General features: G+C 42.7%; 1 protein-coding gene across 11 annotated transcripts in view; it reads left to right on the top strand.

Moving 5' to 3' along the window:
- MBNL2 (muscleblind like splicing regulator 2) overlaps window positions 1-19,011 on the top strand; it is a 111,206-nt gene that overhangs the window by 38,852 nt on the left and 53,343 nt on the right. The window lies entirely within an intron of this gene.

Here is a 19,011-nt window from a genome sequence, read left to right as displayed (position 1 = left end):
AAAAAGGACATTTTCATTTAAATCAACAGAAGTAAGAAAAGCCTGTCCATCAGTTTAGACACAACAGATGGTTTACTCGTGGTGTTGTGGACTCTAAGATAAATGAATAGCATTTCTTATTATATATATTGATAGTGCATATAGCCACATAAGTTCAGAACGAAGTGAGGGGTTTCTCTCCCTTGGAGAAAAATTAGCAACTATATTGATAGGCTATCAACTTCTTCTGACTTGCTAATGACATCAAGCAAGCTTTAGAGAACTATTCAAAAAGTTTTGCAAAAATACTTCGTACTGTAGAAAGGACTTTTAATAACCCCATGGGATTTGGGGAGTACACAGTGTTTTCTGTGAAGAAATGTTTGTATTCTCATGTAAACAGAAGGAAAAATACTTTTTTTTTACATGTAAATAATGCACAGGGAAAGTTAACCATTTGAGATTTTATTTTAAAAGTTTTACTAATTGCTTTGTCTCTTGGTCACGGGAGAATGTCTTGACCTGTTTTTCAAATTTGGCTCTGTAATTCAAAATTTAAGTTACTCACCTAGAACTCCTATTATGCAAACATCAGTGTGAATGAGAAGAAAATTGTGCTATTTAAAAACGTTACTTTAGTTTCATTTTACATTCTTTTTTTGTGTGTGCAGTGCAAAACACTGTACTAGGCATCTCCTTTTTTCTGTGTTTTCTCATTTTTTCTCTTCTTCTAAAGATTTAGAAGAAGGTGACTTTGTGGAAATATTTGTGAGGGGTTTACATTCTGTATATCCTACAAGCCAGAACAGCACCTTTGGAGTCATCACAGTATGTCATCGAGTGCTATTAATGACCTTAATCCATGGATTACTGCACGATAAACTGTAACAGCTTCTTTGTAGATGTTCTAGTATATTGGTCACTTGCCAATGGGATATTTTTTTTTTTCCTAAGCAGGCAGGCTAGCATCTGCAGCAAATGGGCAATAAGTAGCTTTTACAGAAAATAAGCAAGTCAGTAGAATTTTTTCAGATGCAATTTTTTACCCTTTGTAGAGACTCGAGAAATACTTTATGGGCTGCCAAAGAGATTTAATTTTAAACTAAGGCTTTGTTTGTTTGTTGATAGAACTGTTAGATTTTGAATTGGTCAGACTGTGGCTTAATCCTTCATTTCTGACATCAAACCTCAGTCACAGTACAAGAATTTGTGGTTCATCCCTATAGCTCTGGAAGCAAGGGATTAATGTGAGAGGAGAATCAGTCTTAGGCACTTCCGATTCCCCTACCAAAAGAATTTTTAAACAATATAGAACTTGGCAGCGAGGCAAATCACTGCCAAAGCAATTCTTAATTTCAAAGTCTAGAAGTACAGCCACCCTAGTAGCCATGCAGACAAACAGAACTGGAGAAAAACCCAGCCAACATAAAACCTTTGAGTCTATGTCCCCTCCTATTAGGGGGGGAAAAAGGGAGCCCGTTTTATGAAGCTGCCCTGCTTACATCAGGTTTTGCTGCGACAAGAAGCCCCGTTGTGCTGTGTTGCTTTCTCTGCTGGGCAGGAGGCTGGACACGGGGTGAAGGGCTCAGTCCACCCTGGGGTGGTAGGGTTGGCGAAGTGGCTGGTTTGTAGGGCAAGAAGCTGCTGCTGCATCTTTCTGGCCGAAGTGGAGGTGGCGAAGCATGCCAGTGCTGCCTGACTCACCCCAGTGCCAGTGCCGCTCCCAGTCCCCATTGCCTCCCCTGACAGCACAGGATGTTTGTGGCTGAGGTGCCAGTTATTCGAGCTGGAGGCTTTTATGCCGGGATGATCACCACCCAAGAATCGAAACTTGCGTTGTAGCCAAAGCTAATAACGCAGCGAAGAGAGATCCTGAGGGATCTCTGTGGGTAACTCACTGACAACCAGCCTCATCGCTCAGCGGGAGGAAGTCCAAAGCCATTTAAAAAATGCAGTCAAAGTAAGCGAGTGTGCTTTGTTCTCGTGCAGTAGGTCGCCAGCTCTGATGGCTTGGCGCTCTCAAACCTGGTGTTGGTGGCCGAAGCCGAGCAGCCCTGTCCTGCCCCCTGCTCCGTGGCATCACCCCCGAGCAGCTGGCAGGAGGGAGCAGGAACCGGTGCCTCCTGCGCCGTGCTTCTCAAGTCCATTTGATGAAATTGCAGGTAAAGATGAGATCAGACCAAGAAGCCAAACTGTGGCCTGAAGCCACGGAGTTGGAGGCTCAGGTTTCCTTCCACCGACTGCTGCGGGCAGGATGACAAGGTCTCCAGAGCATCAGGCAGAGCTCTGCACCAGCGTGTGGTGCCTGACCTCCTGTACATGGAAAGCTTTCAGAAATTGTTCCATGTGCAGGGCTCTGTCAGCTCACATCCTTGCAGCCATTATCTGCGTTATTCCGAAGGGTGTTTGTAAATTGGGGCCGGGTAGCTCAATTCGTTTATGCTGCCGGTGGAGAGACTTGTGTCATTAGTCACATAAATCTGTCTGATGTGTGGCTTTCTGCAATGCTGGTGTTAATCATACAGTTTCAGAATAACGCTTTGGAATTCAACAGGCAGGATAGCAGTTATGTAAATAAACAAACAGTCTGGAGTTATAGATAAAATCAGAATGTAATTAAAAGAAAACAAGAACTGTTTTCCTTGCTGAACACTGAACCACACTTTAATGTGGACAATTATTTAGAGTTTATTTACATAATATTTAGAGCTTTGGAGATTTAGCACTTTTACTGTCTTGGCTCAGTGTACCTGCTGTAAAAATAAATTAGTAAGTTGAGGGTCCTTGAATAAACATCTTCCTACCTAGAGAAGGAGCAGATTTTTTTAGTCTAATGTTGAGGTATATATTACATTTATGTGGTGCCTAGTAGTTACAGCAGCTCCGTAAGAAGTCAGTCAAACACAAGACAGAGCACTCAGACTGGCTCTCCTTTAACCACATACCGTAAGGGTCCCTGTTTGGGGAAGGAACGTGTACCCTTCTGCCGTGTTCTTCCTTCCGGGTTCCTGGGACAGAAGAGGAATTGTGGTGTCCTTATCTGCCAGAAGCACCTTTACTCTGACTTTGCCCTTAGCCTCATGGTCGGTCAAAGGTAGTAAAAGCTGGTGTTAAGAAAGGAAATAATCCCAGTCGGGGACACTCGCCTCAGTGCCACACCGCATCCTCCTTTGTGCTACCACCACTGTCTTGTGGCTGTGCAGTACACCAGGCTGGGAAATTGATTGTGGTTAAAACTAAGTTGTTGGTGTTGTAGTTGCTGCTGACAGAGGGGAGAAGGGCTGTGTGGCAGCAGCAGCTACAGGGGACCAGACAGATTACTTCTGTCACTGATAGTGCTGTGGCCTTAGTCCCTGGCTTCAAGAGTAATGTGATTGCATCAGAATCAAAGCTTTCCTGTATTAAAGGAGTATATTTGTAGGTCTACTGGTTCCAAGTAAAAGGTCAACAAAATTTAATGAAGAGTGTTTGCTTTTAACTCAAAAGGGATTTTTGGCTCTGAATACCTGTCCTTGTAATGCTTGACTTTAAACCCAGCAGAAGTTGCAACAACAGCCCCTCAAACTGATTACAGTTTTGAGGATCCAAAATGCTCACTGTTGAAGACTGTCTAGGCTCTGAATATCCTTCATCTGTACAGTGCTCCAGGCTAGACAGAAATAGCTAACAACTAATGAGTCTGGTTCAAATTCAGGCCAGAAACTTGCCAATGCCAGGTCCTGCCACATGGACCTCTGAGATAGGGCTCGGTGTTTGTTCCTCTGCTTGGTGAGAGACAGAGCCTGCCCAGGCTTAAAGAGGGCACTTTGGGGGGTTAGGAGCGTGTAGGGGATCATTCCTGGTAATCCTGTTGGTGCTGGTACAGCAGCTGGCAGATAAGCACCCATTAACCCCTCACAGCGTTGCCTCCAGCACCTGAACTCCCACCAACAGGAGCCCTCCACAGCTCTGCCAGCCGATGCGACACCCGAAATTGAACCAGGCGAGTGGCTCCTGCTAACTTAATGTCAGGATGAAAGTGGCTCCCAGCTAATCCATTTGCCTGTGCCTGACACGGATTAAAGCACACTTACATGACGAAGCCCAGAGCATTGCCGGTGGATGGAAAGCAGGGAGCTGGTGAGGAAGCACTGCTAGAACCAGAGCCTCATCTGCTGCCTTAAACCTTCCTGAAGCCTTTCTGGGGCTGTTTGCTTCCCCTTACAAGTTCCCATTTGGATGCTGCAGTGGTTTTAGGTCTGTGAAGAGGCCCGTTTAAGGGGAATTTTCAATTTCAGGAACTCCTCTGTTTATGTTTTCATACTTCTCTCTCAGTTCAAGTAGCATAATTCTTTAAAAGTGAAGAACCTGGATGTGTAACACTTCATATATCACATGCAGAGTCTTCCAAGTTCAACACTGTAAGCAAACCTGTTTTCAGGACTTTCTAGTTCTGCTAGTGGTAAAGAACAAAATCCTTTCAAAAGAATATTAATATATAATCTAATCTCAGGGCCAAGAACATGCAGAACTTTGCTGTATTTAAAAAACTTATATATTAAAATGAATAGTGATGTCTGTGAGGGGGAGAAGGGAGAAGCTTGGCAGATAAAATATGTTCATGTGCATTTCAGCAAGAGTTGATTCTCACATTCTCAGGCTAGTCTAGCTTTTAAATTATGGTCTGATTTCTCTTGACTCAGATTTATATCCTTTCTGCTAGTTAGCTACTAGAAGGATGCATTGTCTAAGCTAGTATAGACAACAGAGGAGGTATCTTAAAGATACTGTCATTGCAAATTTCATGGTGGTGACGAGAATGAAAGCATCTCTATGGCTAAAGATGGATTTTTCTGTATTTTTCTAATCTGTTTACTAGTGTATAAATACATTGAACTGTTCTATTTATTGAACCAGCAGACTAGTGTGAACTGTTCATTTGCATTTTCATGAAAGCCTTTTAAGAACATGCCTATCTGGTCTCATTTGGCACTACAGAATAAAAGGTAATTGAAAGCTGTACAGAGAGACCTGTTTACCAAGTTAAAAGGGTTCCAGGAAAAAAAGAAATTTTAGGAACATCCACTTTATCGAAATATCTGGAACTGAAAAGAATCTGTTTAAGATGGACTCCAGTTTTATTTAGGAAAAGGGGGGGAAAAAGCCTTTGTAAACTGAGCAGGCTGAGTGATCTTAGAGTTAGGATGCACTAGCTAGTCATTTGCATTTCTGTGGTTCTTTTGGGGATCTCTAAATGTTTTACAAATGTGAAGGAATAAGGATCATATCACACTGTGGGGTCGATGATACCTGCTCTCACTTTGCAGTTGAGGCAATCTGGACAGATTCTAGGTGTGCACCGTAGGCAGAGGGGACTGTCTAATTTTGTCTGTACCAGAAGACATTTAAATGAGTGTTCATAGTGTTTTAGCTGGCTGAATTTCTGCCTATCACACAGTTATGTGGTGTGACACTCTTTGAAGACAAGGTGAGTTCAAGGGCTGTGCCTATAGCTGGTGGGAACAGGGGAAGAATGACTGAAATGGGCAAACTCATTTCTCCTGGGCAACAGCATCACTTGTTCCTTACGGGCCCATGAATTTTGCCTGCTTTGCTGCATAGTGACCTAATTCTGGTTGGATGGGGTAGATTTAGGATCTGAGGAAGTGGAAATTGCAGCCCAAAACCATTCAGGTGGAGGATTCAGAATCCAGGTCTCTTATTCCTGCTCATGGATGCATTATCTGTATAGGAGGCAGAGCAATGAGTTCAGTCATATCACTTCTTGTTCACAAATATTTTCACTCCTAAAAGCCCCAAAAGCTACAGGTAGCTGGGAACACCTGGCAGAAGCTTTCCTGTCTCTGAATTGCAGAGAAGTGTGGGCATGAAGAGAAAGTGTTGATCATGGCCAGTTTTAGCATCCTGAGAATTAATTCTGTGGGCTCCCTCTGTGGTCAGAATAGCTGCGACCACCCTGTGTCCAGTAAGGGCCAGCAGTGCATATATAGGAGGAGGTGTGCAAGCATGCAAGGCTTCCTGGGGTGCTGTCCTAGCTCCCAGTGGTCTGCTGCTCAGAGACTTTGACAGCCAGACACGATGTGGCTGTACCTGATAGCTCTCAGGGAACATCCTTCCCCTGGGTTTTCCCTCTCTTTTTTGAACCATGTACACCTTCAGCACCCACAACATGCTGCAGCAAGGGTTTCCACAACTTCCTTACACACAGTGTGGAAACTATCTTCTGCCATTCGTTTCAGACCTCCTGGTTTCACTTGATAACCCACAGTTCTTGTACTGGAACAGCAGAAGAGAACCTGCTGAGAATTATCCTTAGGATTAATCTAATTTAGTTTTTCCCACTGACTTCCCTCTGGAAGGGTCATGTTTCTCCCAAGTGAGTTCAAAGGAGTGAGAGAAGACACATTGTTTTAAATCTGCTTCCTGGGACAGGTATGCTTCATGAAGGCCCTGCTTTCTGGGGGCATGGGAATTTAATGGCTTGGAATAAGGTGCAGGGGATGAAATGTTGTGTGAAATTATGTTGCCCTTTTTCCTGATGCTGTGGGCATGGCTTCGTGTTATACCCAACCCACGCAACTGTGAGCTGCTACAGAAAGAGATGGCTACATCCAGTCCTGTATCCTATCACACCTAACTCCATTTTCTTAATCTTTGTTCAAGTAGTCATGCAGCCATGCAACTTGTTTGAGCTGGTCCATAGGAAACAAGAAGAACTGCATTAAACGTAATGTGAAACTATGAATGTAGGCAGCAAAATCTAGTGTAATTGAAGTACAATGGAGTTTAAGAAAGGAAAATCTCTTTCTGGAGGTGCCCTTTATCTCTGAGTTCAGGGGCTTACAGTTATTTCCTGCCTTGTCAATCATCTGTTCTTGTTTGTTTTCTGAAAAACCTTCTGTATTCCTATTTTCTTCTGCAGTCCTCCCAGCATACACAAGCTCCTTAAACACTTCCTTTTTTTTCTCTTTGCCTCCCTCCCCTGTGTTCACCTAGCTGTGTTTGTGCTAGTTGTGCTGGCTTAACTAAAGGCACTGTTAAAACCCAGCGAGCTGAAGCACTCTGCAGACACACTTAAAGATCCATGAACTTGGCTGACCATGAATTGGTGAGGAGAGACTCAAACAAGCCTTCACCTGAAGTGATACAGTGTTTAGCATTTCTTTTTTTAAAAAAACAAAAAAAAAACACCTTGGACGATCATTCTCTGTGGAAGGGGCCCTCTCCTTTGCTAGACTTTGCCTCTCTCTCCCTGTAGAGAGAGAAAGGGGAACGTTTCTCGTCTGCTTCAGAGCAAAGTCCAGAGGCGTAGCTTGGCCCCACGGCCTGCAGAAGCCCCGGCCTGTTGTGCAGGCCTGGGCAGAGGGGCAGCAGTAGCACAACAACTTGGAGCAGCAAGTCCTAGCCTGTCACCGCTGCTTCTGCCATGAAATGGCTGCCCCAGACTGGAGCTATGGGAAACAGAGATGTTGAACCTGTGCACTGTGTAGACAGTGTTTCTGTCCTGTAGAAAAACGGGGTGTCTCCCTCAGGCCTTTTGTTTGCTTGTTTGCTCTCCTAGTGGCAACGCTGTGAGCATGAAGCTATCATGACCATCACTATTACCCTCTGTAGCCACTAAACCTGTCAAATTTTAAGTTCAGGCACTTTGCTTCAACTTGAAATCCGTTCTGTTCTCAAAGGAGAGCCAAGCTGGGTGTTTGATAACTGAGCTACCCAGACCCTCCTTCCCTCTGGAGGTGTGGGGCCCCCTCTTTCCCATCAAGCTGCACAGTGCAGGGCCCTGTTGTGATCAGAGCAGAAGCCTTTTGCATTTGGGAGACCTGTCACAACAGTTCGTGCCTCCTTTGGCCCGTTACGGCTGCCCAAAGTGAGCGAGTGGGTGTTTACCAGCAGCTTTTTGCTGCAGTCGGTGTGGTAGAACTTGCTGATCAGGTCCTCTGGCCCCTGGCCTGCGGAGGAGAATGAGCAATAAGAGCAGTAATGGTTGAAGACGAAAACAGTTAAAGAACAGTAGCTGAAAGATGTAATACAAATATATCTTCTTGAATCGTGTTGTCCTGAGGGACCTGTGTTACTCTTCTAGTAGTTCCTGGGCACTGACCACCCTGGGTGGAGTTAACTCCTGAAGCTTGCTGCTTCCAGAAGCCCCAGCAGAGACCCACAAAGACCATTCCCAGGTAGTTGTGCTGCACCCCTTTATCTCAGATACAGCTGCCACTCAGTTATCAGTCTCAGTCTGCATGAAGAAGAGCAGCTAGGCAGGCTGGTTAGAGCTGCAGGAAACATTGTGTGGAAGGGCACAGTATTTGGCAGATGTTCTTCAGATTCTCGTGCTCTCGAGGGTCCTTCATATGCCCACCGATTCTCTGTAGTTTTTGTTGCTGCACCAACCCATGCTCCCCTAAGCTTTATAATAACCGGTCTGTGGGTGTAGTGAAGGCAAAATTCAATCAGAGTCTCTGACTCATCCCATCACTAGGATTTTGAACACAAGAGCAATTGCTTGCTGCCCACTCCTCCCCCACGCTCCCTATTAACTCAGGTCACTGTTCCTACAGGCTTGCTCTCTCCAGGTCTTCCCACCTACTCCTTTATTTTTCTGGCAGGTGGTGCTGCTTTCTTTCCAGGCTCTTTTTTAATTCTCTTGGCCCTGTGTATGCAGCTTTCTCTCAGCTCAGGCATCAGCTGTTCTTCCCAAGCTGTTATACTTAGACTGCATCATGAATACAAAAGGCAGGGTTGTGTTCAGATGCAGGGACCTTCATGATGTAAAAACCTAGCAGAGTCAAGACGCATGTTCCTATTAGTCAAAGTCATCCACAGGGCTGGAAAGACATTTTTAATAGCAAAAGCTCAGAAAGGACTTGATTAGTTTATCTGCAAGTCCGTTTGACAGCCGTCCTGCTCTCCCAACTCACATCTCACACAAAGACTGGCACCTTGTTTCTGAGGAGGTGGATTGCACTGGAAACCCACTGCAAGAAAAGGAAAGCTGTTATGGTTTTGGAGATGTTGGAACACAGCACTGAAAGCCTGGTGTGAGGTACCAGTCCCAAAACTAAAATTCAAGAGGAAATGGTTAGTGTCTGTTTTCTTCCACACTGATATGTTGTTTCTGGTGGGTGGCAGCATACCGTGCCATGCAGGATTAGATTCCTGCAAGGTCTTGACCGGTCAAGACAAGGAAAAAAATAATAATGGAGAAAAGAAGCAGTCTTCTCATCTGCTTTGTCCAGGAGCCACAGGGCAAGGTGTTGTGAACAATGTCCCAAAAGTCAGGTGGCCCCAATGCTTGGAAAGACAAATCATTGAGCTGTGAATAGAAAAAAAGTAGATGATCAGTGGAAAACAGCATCACGCATGACAGAGGTAGCTGCATCCATGAAACACTGATGGCTCAACGTGCCAACAGGGCCATCCTGCTTCCTGTAGGCAGCTGTGAACCTGCAGGCTCACACACTGCAGCACACTGCTGCCCTGCATGGTGCCATGCTGCTAACTGAAAGATGGCTGAGTGTAGTCACCACAGTGTAAACATACCCTTTCTCACGAGGCGTTACAAGTTCTCAGCCCTTGCTTCCTCCCAGATTCCTGTGGCTTAAATGAGAGGGAATCTATGTGTACGCCGTCATTGCAGCTGGCTGGATGGCTTGGGCTAGCAGCCCATCAGGTGTGCTGCTTCTACTTCACCTCCGTGTGCCATAGGTCAGACAGCTTTTGAACTTCGTAAAAAACAGATTTATTTACAGATTTATTTTGTAAAAAATAGATTTATTTATTTTGTTTGAAATTCAACTGGGGCCTTGAGTTGAACTCTCTCCAGTGAAGATCCATCTCTGAATGGGTTCATGTACCACATTTTATGTGTTGTCTTACCGAGTGTCAGTCTGGTGGCATCTGTGAAGATACCTAATAAGAACAGTTCAGCTGTGACTGAGAAGCTAACTGAGCTGCTGGGATGTGCTCTGCTGGTTCACAGCAAGCCAAGAAAGAAAATCCAGCACGTCAGGCACTAGAATAAACCACAGTGGCTGTTGTCAAACAGTTCTCCTGGTACCCACCCCCAGCCAAGTAAACAACTTCACAAAAGCTGACTTTCCTAGCTAGATGTGAAAGTCAAGAGATATTAATGCCTTTTTTTTTCTAAGAACACTTTCTAGATTAGGTCATTACTTTAAAATTAATGCATATTTGTTTGCAGTGGGTATGACCCGAGCCTTTGGGCTTGATTCAGTTGCCCAAACAGGGGTATCTCATGCCATTTACAATGCCCTAGAGTGTTCTTGGTGGCTTTCCAGTGACATGTCAGAGGAGTGTGTCATATCTGCTGGCACTGCGCACAAGTCCAGGATGTCCCAGGGTGCTCCAAATGGTCCTGCTGACTTCTCTATGGCAACTGACTGAAGCCCTTCTCAGGAGGCAGCATTAGCTGCTGTACTAACTGGGGACTGTGTTGCCAACTGCCTTGAGTAAAAAGGTGGACAATGTATTTTTCACAGCGATGACCTGGCTGAGAGGAAAATCAGTGTATAGGCTAAACCCAGAAGAAAACGTCTTTTCTAGCAGAAGAATGCTGGCGTGGAGAGCAAGCAGGGGAGGAACGTTTTCAGCATGTACTTTATAGTTCGCTATTAGTAATGCTATCAGCTAATGTAAAGTCATTAACTTGAAATAAATGTAACCCATGTAACTAGGCTCGTTCGCTATCTATGACAAGAAGGAAAATCCTTCTAGGCACAGGGATTTTATGACAGTGAACTCAAGTCTATTTAAAAATAAAAAGATGGGCAATCTTTTGCAAATTTAAATTGACTTCTTAATGAAGATCTTAAAACTAGAAATTAACCAGGACATGGTCTATGCATTTGAAAAACTAAGAAAGTTTAAAAAAACAAGCCCCGCTCCCTGGAAGCTTAATTTTCCATCACTTCATGTTTGTCATAGATGTGGCCATGTGTCAAGTACCATCAGATGTAGCAACACATAGCTGGCTTCTAATCCAAAACAAGAACTATTTACTTTTCAAAGACCATCTTAATGATGATTTTCCTAAGGAAGGGTTTTACATAATGTCACGAAAAATGCAGATTCTTCCCTGCAGGCATCTTGCCCTACCTATGTGCTTCATAGTGCTAGTCATACAATGTACGTCAGTGGTACTAAAAGTGAAGACATGGGATTTGCGTGTGCACAGATGGAGGTACGTGGATATGGATATGGAGTTACGGCATCTTTGTGCATCTGTAAATTACAGAGCTTGTGTAAAGGTGATTTTGTGCTGTGTGCTAAACATGTTTATGCTGTTGAAGTTCCTCCCTTCGACAGTCCTCAGTATAAATCAGTATGAATATTGATTTGCTGCAAAACTCTCATTGCTTCAGTGAGAGCAGTGTTGGCTGATTAGTATGCATGAACCAGTCTGTGTTAGAAGTGCGGGGAAGGTCTACGGTTCTCTTTCTTTAATTGAACCTTCTGGCTATAATTGTTTGTAGCCTGGATTCTTGAGGAAATGAGGCTTATGCAATCAGACTGCCGCTCTTTCCCTCCTCCCCCACTCACTTTTGAACCCAGTGGCCAAATGCAGCCAAGTTTGACAAAGAGATCATAGTCTCAAGAATAATTAAGTTCCTACAAGTTCTGTGAAAATAGGGAGTCAAACAGAAGGTGGGACAAAGAAGGAGAGACCGGTAAAGCATCCCAAACAAAAGAAAGGAGGTTGGTGGAAGCTTCCTTAAAAGTTCCAGAGTACAGGAGATCCTTGAAACTCAGTTAACTACAACTGAGTCAGGTTTGGGGATTTGCAATCAAAGGTGTAAAACTCCTGCCATCATTTGTCCCGGCACTCATAGAACTACCTGTTTAATGATGCTAGTAGCCTTTTTACTGAGAAGCAGCTGTTGTAGAGGACTGTTTGCAGTTGTTCCCTCTAAACTTTAGCCTCCGCATACTTTTAAAGTGTGGTTTTCATGGTATTTTCCTTTTTTGACCTTTTCAAATACCAGATTTATCTTATTGAGTCATTGGTACTTACCGTTACTTCTTTTTCTTCTGCAAGAAGGAAATTTCCATTAGGAAGGCAGGAGTAGATCTTATTTTAGATGGTTGTACAAGGCAACGAAAGGATCCCATATGGTAGGTGGGGAAGGTCAGCCTTAACGCACCTCTCTGAAGCTGGCTATTGTGTAGGAAGCACGAATTTATAAAGACAGCAAGAGAAAGCAAGAGAAGGTGTAAATCTATAGATTTAGTGGTTAGAGTTCTTTTGGAAGGAGGGAGTTTGTGGTGACCATCTCTACTGCTAGGTTTCTTTGTGCAGTTTTACTTTAGGCAGGCAATTGATTAAAAAAAAAAAGAGAGAGGAGAGAGAGAAAGAAAGTGTCCTGGGAGCACTGGGAGAAGGGGTGGCAGTACTTTTATATAAGAACCATATGCCATTTTGTCCTGAGCTCTTAGCATCTCACTTTGTTTTAAGAGGCGCAGTCCCAAAGGCTTTTTCTGTGTCCCAGCGCATGTGTAAGCTGGTCTTTGACATTACTCAGGACTGTCCTAAGAGATGTTTGTGTAACAACCTTCTTCCCCCACACTTGACATTTCTGCAGTGCAGCAGAAGTCCTTCCATGCATAGATGGTCTTTTAAACAAGCACTATTATAAAAAATACATGTAGCCGGCTTTCCCTAAAGCATCAACAATACTGTAGGCAGGTTTTCCTTTATTGGATATTTCAGCATGCCAGCTGTTACGATGTATGTAATGTGCTTAATGAGCACAGGAATTTATTGTTAGGTATTTGAATATGGCTGTTCTTTCTAGTTTGTTATTTGCCTTTAAATCCTGGATGTTGCGGAGAGATCTCCTGTGATCTCTGTCAATTGTATCATGGTGTGCATTGATTTGCTATAAAGCATCTGTTTACCTTGGCGGTGCACACAAAAATTGGAGGTGTAAAAATAGCCAGCCAGTTTCTTATGTGACACGAGAAATGGTATTGCTGGCTAATTAGGTAGCAAGTGAAGGTCAGTAAATTCATAAAATATTCCTACACATGGCCAACTTCTATTTAGTGTGTTTACTTACTGATATAGACTTGGAAGTATTAAATTGAAAGGTGGTGCAAGAAGTTAATAAATATGTTGCTTCTTTAGAGGCCATAGAGAAATGATGGCAAATTGATTTTTAGCTCAGTTCAACGGAAGTTAATTAACTGATATAACTGGCAGATTTTGTTGATCCCAGCATGCTTGTGGTTGTAGACAGCTTTATGACTTGAGATGAGATTTGAGCAGAGCAGCCCAAAGGAGGAGAATGGCATGTCCGAGGTGGCACATATGCTGAGCACCTGACCTTGGTGTGCTGCGTTGCTGCAGACACCACAAGACCACAGAGGGGACAGCACCTTGTGGAAAACACTACTGATTTTTCAGTGGCGTTTGTAAGAATAACGTAAACATATAGAAAGGGGAAAGACATGGGTAGAACTGCGTGCTGTTGTTGCGCAAAGCATGGAAGAATCTTCCCCCAAACTGATTGTTTTCTGGAACGAGGGTAAAAACTAGTAGGCACAGAGAGTACAGGAATGCCAAAATTGTTAAGAGGATGTTCAGACACTATCATGTGTTCTCTGGCTTGGGTGCTTAATTCAGAGTGACTGGGAGAACAGCATTATCATGCAGAATAAAAATTTGCTGTACAGCTGTAGACAAAGAAAAATAATAAAAGACCTTAAATGATTTGAAGGCAGGGCTGAAGCTTTCTGATATGGCATCTGTAGGATCACTGTAAGAATGGATTAGTTTGATGTGGTTTTGACTTTGCATTTTTTATGCACATACTGGATGCAGTTAAGACCCTGGTTTAAATAGATATCCATAACTTATCAGTATAAATGCAGTAACTTAATTATTTTATTTAATTATAATTTCCTAAAGTGATTTGTTTTTTTTTCTATGACCTTTACAAGGCAGCGTTTGTCTGATAATGCATTGCAGACCTCTGTTAATATCTGTGTACAATTTACAATAGTTGAAAACCTTTTCATAGTTACAGATCTACTATGACCTTAACATTAGTGAGTGGTGAATCAGAATCTTTTCAAGATAGCAATCTTTATATGTATATTTAGACACACTACTGTGTACCAAATATTTGTGTCTGCCTGTCCTGAGCTGAAATAGTGACAGTCTTGGGGCTACAAGTCACAGTAACCACTTGCTTCATAGCAGATCTCTACTGGATAACAAATAGATAACCTTGGATATTAGAAGATGTTTATTTAAATGGCGGCGTCTGACTTGATGTGCTATTTAACACAAATTGTTTAACACATTTTTGCTTTTGTTTTCCCCTTTGTGAAAGGAATGCAACTGTTGTTTTTTGTTTTTTTTTTTTTAAACTTATATTTTTGTCTTTTAGAAGTAGCAGAAATGAATAAGCTGTTCAAGGTTAGAAGAGAGAGATAATAATAACTAACATAGCTGGAAAAAAAAAACCACAAACTTCTGTTCACACAAGAGGTGTTATAAATATTGGGTCATATTTATAAAAAATTATAAAGTGTCTTGGAAATACAGATCATATCTGTCATTCTCACTGGTCAAAAAAAATAACATTTAAAAATAACTGGGAGAGGTTGTGTCTGTAGTACAACTTACTGTTTACATAGGAATCTGTGAATACATACATCACCTATATACACATGTATATATATATATACACACACACACACACAGAATATTTAGCACTAGTGTTGGTGGATCCAGAATGCAGTGGGCATCAAATAGCAATTTACCTGTGGGTTCCTGACACCCAAAAAACTGTTAGATTAGTTTGAAGTGGTAGAATTAAGAGGAATTAAGAGCTCTGTTGATTTCTTCTGCAGCTCAGAGAAGAAATTTATACTCAAAATTACAGAGGGATCTTTGTCTACCTCCAGGAGCTTGGTGATTGAAGTGTACGTTAGGATACTGACACTCGGGGGAAGATGCGTCATTTATTTAGGTCCTCTAGACCTAGTACCTAAGGATAAATCTCTCCCTTTTGGCCTGTTGGTCCTGGTGTTTACATTCGGGCTCCCCAAAATGGAGGCAGGTTGTGCAAGAGACATTGCCCGGCAGCCTCCAGCCACACCGACAGCCAAGCGCTGTGCCCAAGGGCTTTGCAAGGAGTGCGCGAGAGACTGCAAGAGACTAATGCCTGCTTCCATAAGGAATGAGACTTTGTTTCCAGCTTTTTTTGAAAAGAACAGCACTCCAGAGATTCTCAAAACCTGTAAAGCACACAGTATTTTTGTTTCTACATTAGGGTATTTGCTGAAGCTTGATGTGATCTTCTCTTAACTTCTGAGTGGAGGAGTGTACTCCATTGATGAGGCTTTATCTAGCTATAAAAACTGTCATTTGAAAGGCATGAAGTATCATAGAGTAGTAGAATATCCTGAGTTGGAAGTGATCTACAAGGATCATCAAGTCCCACTCCTGGCTCCACACAGGACCACCCCAAAATCAAACTATATGTCTGAAAGCATTTTCCAAATGCTTCTTGAACTCCGACAGGCTCGGTGCCATGACCACTGCCCTGGGGAGCCTGTCCCAGTGCCCGACCACCCTCTGGGTGCAGAACCTTTCCCTAACCCCCAGCCTGACCCTCCCCTGTCCCAGCAGCATGCTGTTCCCTCGGGTCCTGTCGCTGTCCCCAGAGAGCAGAGCTCAGCGCCTGCCCCTCTGCTCCCCTCGTGAGGGGGCTGCAGGCCGCCATGAGGCCTCCCCTCAGCCTGCTCTGCTCTGGGCTGAACAACCCAAGGGACCTGAGTCACTCAGTCTTGCCCTCCAGACCCTTCACCATCTTTGTAGCCCTCCTTTGGAGACTCTCTATCTGCTTTATATCCATACATTGTAGCACCCAAAACTGCACACAGAACTCGAGGTGAGGCTGCAGTGTTTTATGACCAGTGCTTTGAGTTCCCTATTGAACAAGGGCTTCTGCTTCTGAATCCCTGACACCATTTCTGTACATTAGCTAATACCTACTGTATTAGCGACAGGTTAGAAATATAGTTCTGAGGGGGCTGTGTAAGTCAGACATTCCTGTGCCATTTTTTATCACAGGCAGCCATGTCACCTCTTCAGTGGGTAAATCACTAATTTCCATCCTAAAAATGGGTTGAGTTTTTTGGGAGGAATTTTTTCTGCTTCCATCACAAGACTTTCCTAGAGTCTCACTCCTCATATGCATTCTTCTCATCTTCAGTGTGGATTTATTCACTGCTAGTTTACCTCTGTTTAGTTGAATGCCACTGTTATTTTGTAGCTTAAGCAACTGCATTGCCTTTTCCCATTATCCCTCCCATGCCATCTCAACTTCTCTGGGGACCTTCACTGAAGACAGTCATATCCCTCCTCAGCCCTTGTTTTAGTAAGCCAAAAAAACACCATGCTCTATTTCTTTGCTTGTAAGACAGGCTTTTATTTCCTTGAATCACATTGGCAGCCCTTACCCATGCCTGCTCCAGACCAGATCCATCTTTCTTGAACTCTGGTGACCAGAAGCACGCACAGCATTGCAAGTAGGCATGCACCATGAGAGAAAAAGCTTTTACCACAGAAGCTTGCTGCCTTTCCTAGACTGTCCTTGTTTGATACTTCCTTGGGGCAGTGTTTGCCTTTTTCACAGTTTTGTCACACTGTTGTCGCCACCATCAGTCAGTGGTTGATCAGAGCATCCATGATGTTCTCCTCAGGCATGGCTGGCTCCATCCCCAGGTGACAGCTGGACAACTACCTATTTGTGTCTGAACTGATGTGCAGAGTTCATGCTGCTGGTTGGAAATAATTTGTTCCTTCATACTGGTTCTTACTATCCAGATTTCAAGGTCATCATCTTCTGCCATACCCTGATTCTTCTATCTTCCTATTGCCAGTAGAGTTTGAGTCATCAGCACATTTCGCTAGCTTATCTGGAGCTTCTGAAAAACACAGATCTGGTGTCCCGGAGATATGAAGCTTAACAGTGTAATCAAAGTGGTTGGTTTCTGCATCTGTGACTTCATAGCCCCTCCAGCCTATGCCCTCACAGATGACTTCTCCTGGAACTGATACTGTGTCCTACTAAGCCTATAATAAACCTCTAATTGATTTCATGGGGCATTTCACTGTCCCCAGATTTTCTGCACCTTTCTAAATTTTGTCTGTTTCCAGTATGCTGATTTAATGGTTGTTCCACTGTCTGGGGAATTAAGTGGAACAGGCTTTCCCTCCATCTGATGCATGTACTTTTTGAAGCATTTTTCTTTTTTAATCCATTGATTTAAATATTCTGGGAACTCTCAGCTGTGATATCATGACATAAATACCTGGCAGTATGTTTCCATGATGACCATTTTGCAAGAGAAAAGACTTTAACACTCATAGTCAAGGGTTCTTAAAAAATATCTGGTCAGCAACGTGCATCAGTATGTGCTTACACTGTTTCTGTGCACAGCAAGTGAGATTTTGGCTTTGCCTTGCTCCTGTGGGCTTTTTTATAAAAAAAAAAGAAGAAAAGAAAAAAAAGAGAAATCATAAGATTTATCTTCCCCTCAATTCTCTTTTTATTTTGAAAGGAATGTTTCATGCTTTTGCAAAGGGTATGTGTGTTGGACTCTTTGTTTTCTTTTGCTTTTTTTCCCCCTTTCTGTCAAAATTCCGTCTCTGTTTTCCATCAAGGATATGTGAAAAATATTTTCAATATATATCATTAAATGGTTTCCTTGTTCTTATACTACTCCCTAGGCATCTGCTGCTGACTGCTTTTGGAAACAGGATACTGGGCTGGATGGCCCTTGGTTTAACACAGTACAGCTGTTTTTATTTTCTTAAATGCTGAATCATTTGTCAGAAAAAGTGATTTTTATTTATTTACTTCTATGCAGCTGCAGTGGCTCTCAAGAAGTGGAGTCTGCGGTTTGCTCTTGAAGAATATAAAGCCAAATTCAGAGGTGTACAACAGCTCATCTAAGTAATTGCGAAAGTGTTCCTAACTGTAACCTTCTGGAGAGCGCAGAGTCAGTTGTCATATGTTGCAATGAAGTTTGCAACTTGCAGAAAGTCTGCGTATTTGAGGAGGAGAAGAGCCAGAGGACTCCAACAGCAGGCAAAGAGGGAAACTGTCCCAGCTTGCACTGTGGAGGGAAGAAAAGGGTGCCAGATGGGAACAAAGTCTGCCCAAGACTTGGTAGCTGTTGTTGCCACTGCTCTGGAAAGGAAATAGGGAAGAACTGGAAAGTTTTCCAAATTCCATAATATCATATCAAAACTGTAGATGCTAAATTTAAGAGACTTACTACAACTTTGTATACATTATTTTTGAAATCTCTATATTTTATCAGTAATTCATTTTGATCCATGAATATTTTATTCCTTTGAATACGTAGCATAATAAAAAGTTAGGTTTTTTTTTTGTTTGTTTTTGTTTTTAAATCAATTGCCTCACTGTGCTTGTTTCTTTAGTACTTCATATGCCACTGAAGTCAGTAACAGTGTTGTGGCATGCTGCAGGGAGCCCAGGCTTGGCTGGGAATCATAGAAATACTGTTATTAATGACAGTGGACTAACGAAGATAGGCTTACAAGGTTCACCTCATACTGAGGTCTTCAAAGATTCCTGGGCATTAATTAATCCTACCTGCTTACGTGGCCATATGTAAAGGTGAAAGCTTTCCTGTTTTCTTAGTATTAGGATTTGAATTCACAGTATTTTCAACCAAATTCTACATTTGGACATCAAAGGTAGACTTTTAATTAACTTTTACTGTGCTTTTGCCCACTTAGTAAATTGATCATCAGAACTGGTTTTATAAGTAAATGCACTATAATCTGATATAATTATTTTCCCTGAGGTTACTGTTTCACATACTTTTTTTTTTTAATTTTGCCATTTGATGCATTCACCTTCTAACTGTACACTCTTTTTATGTTTTTAAAGGGATCTAGAAAGTTTGAGAACCTTGACCCATATTTTTAAATTTTAAATTGGCAGAGCATTTACAGCTACTGGG

Source organism: Cygnus olor, chromosome 1 (genome assembly GCF_009769625.2).
Source record: "Cygnus olor isolate bCygOlo1 chromosome 1, bCygOlo1.pri.v2, whole genome shotgun sequence".
NCBI classification, from domain to species: Eukaryota; Metazoa; Chordata; class Aves; order Anseriformes; family Anatidae; genus Cygnus; species Cygnus olor.
This window is presented reverse-complemented; position numbering and strand designations above follow the sequence as displayed.